The sequence below is a fragment of the Macrobrachium nipponense genome, chromosome 9 (genome assembly GCF_015104395.2).
Source record: "Macrobrachium nipponense isolate FS-2020 chromosome 9, ASM1510439v2, whole genome shotgun sequence".
In the NCBI taxonomy this organism is placed as follows: domain Eukaryota; kingdom Metazoa; phylum Arthropoda; class Malacostraca; order Decapoda; family Palaemonidae; genus Macrobrachium; species Macrobrachium nipponense.
Genome location: NC_061110.1, coordinates 87,798,610 through 87,801,109, shown reverse-complemented (window position 1 = coordinate 87,801,109; position 2,500 = coordinate 87,798,610).

Genomic DNA, 2,500 nt, shown 5'->3' with positions numbered 1-2,500 from the left:
TTGAACAATGTGACCAGTCGCTACTACTACGCGTTCGCTAACGCGTCCCAGAGTTGGCCGGAGTTTTAATTTCGCGTCTGGGGCGGCCATGGGTGGCGAGGGAGGCCAATTTGCCTACCCGGGACAAGATACTGGGCCGATTGAGCGAATTTCACCTTTATTTCTACCGAGGAAAAGTGGCGTTTTGTCGTATCTTGAGGAAAAGTTCTGTTTTCATTTTGCCACTGGAGCTCGAGAATATGTGAACAGCGAGGTCTCTCTCTCTCTTCTCTCTCTCTCTCTCTCTCCTCTCTCTCTCTCTGTGGACTTTTTTTTCTTCTTAGTGGGCATGTGTATGTTTTTAAATTCTGTACGTACGCTGTTTATTTAAAAGAACTAAATAGTTATCTCAGAATAACTCTTCTAAGGCGATATGTTTATCAGACAACAAACTCTTCTGAAAGCGCAGGCACATATTCGTCAGTACAACCAAACAGCACGAAAATCATGGCAAAATCAGAGTCGTTTCATTACAGACAGGTATTTCGTGCAATTGCTACCTAGTTTTGCAACTTTTGACTCAAATAAGAAGTGTCGTAACTAATAATCAACGTCAGGAAAAGTTTATAATTAATATAGTTTACAATTTGTAGTCTCATATGACTAATTTTGGCTTCAAAGACGGTGCTATGATTATCAGCATATAATACCTGTAGTTCCAATTCGCAACATTTTTTTAACTGGAGTTATCAATATTTTACTTAAAAGTGTAAGTTTTAGGATGAATCAGTCTTTACTTATGTAAGTGCTCCTTACACTTAGAGATTACTTCACGCTTTAAGTTTGCTTTTATAGCTTATCATACCAGTGGACGTCAATGAACACCAATTATTATTATTTATTTATTTTTTTTTTTTGCTCTATCACAGTCCTCCAATTCGACTGGGTGGTATTTATAGTGTGGGGTTCCGGGTTGCATCCATCACTTTTCTTACTATGTGCGCCGTTTCTAGGATCACACTCTTCTGCATGAGTCCTGGAGCTACTTCAGCCTCTAGTTTTTCTAGATTCCTTTTCAGGGATCTTGGGATCGTGCCTAGTGCTCCTATGATTATGGGTACAATTTCCACTGGCATATCCCATATCCTTCTTATTTCTATTTTCAGATCTTGATACTTATCCATTTTTTCCCTCTCTTTCTCTTCAACTCTGGTGTCCCATGGTATTGCGACATCAATGAGTGATACTTTCTTCTTAACTTTGTCAATCAATTATTATTATTATTATTTTTCATCATTATTATTATTATTATTATTATTATTATTATTATTATTATTATTATTCACACGGAACAAGCCAACCGCAGAGGCCATTGACTTGAAATTCAAGCTCGCAAAGAATAAAGCGTATATCGACCATGAATATCCATGGAAATGCATTCTATGCATATGCATACGTACGCATTTATTTCACGCACCGGAGCGGATAACTGTCCAGCATGGTCGCTTCCAGGGGCGAGTAATGACCAAAGGTTGCAGGCGACGATATTCCAGGTGGACTACTGGAGTCCAGCGTTCCCTCTCCTCTCTCCCCCCCCCCCCCCCCCTCTCTCTCTCTCTCTCTCTCTCTCCACTGTACACGCAAACCGACGAGGTAAAGACCCAGTGTCAATATAAACCTAGATTACGTTTATCTGAATGGCAGTTCCTAATATGACTTCTTCTCTCTCTCTCTCTCTCTCTCTCTCTCTCTCTCTCTCTCTCTCTTGAAGGATTTCATGATGTTGATGGTTGCTGGGTTACTATTTCTTTTTTTTTTACGATTTTCTGGTTTGGTAGCTCCGTGCCAAATGATATAGCGTGATAAAATAACATTCATACATACATACATACATAATCAAAATAATTGTATCCACGCCTCCAACTACTTTCTAAAATTACTTGAAGATTCCAGGACAAGCTGCGAGGAATATTTCAGGAATAAAAGTATTCCCACTAGTAGAACTTTCGACCGCAGAGTAATGTGGTCACTTCTATCGATTTGTAAGACCTCATTTTGTCAAGTAGGTCACGATAACCTTCGAAATTCTCTTCGAGAAATGGAAGAAGAAGAGTAATCTAGAAAATGGTCCACATTCACGTAGTGTAATCTAAGTTTTAAATCATATTATATTGACTTTCTAGGGATTAGATTCTCTCTCTCTTCTCTCTCTCTCTCTCTCTCTCTCTCTCTTTTACACGACCCTTTTCCTCAAGTTCTGATCTACTCTTTCTCTCTCTGTTTCATATCTACCTACCTCCAAATTTCAAGTAATCCTCTCTCTCTTCTCTCTCTCTCTCTCTTCATATTATGCTGTTGTATTACAGTAAAGACATTCATATATATATATATATATATATATATATATATATATATATATATATATATATATATGTGTGTGTGTGTGTGTGTGTGAGAGTGTGAGAGTTATATATATATATATATATATATATATATATATATTTATATATATTATATATAT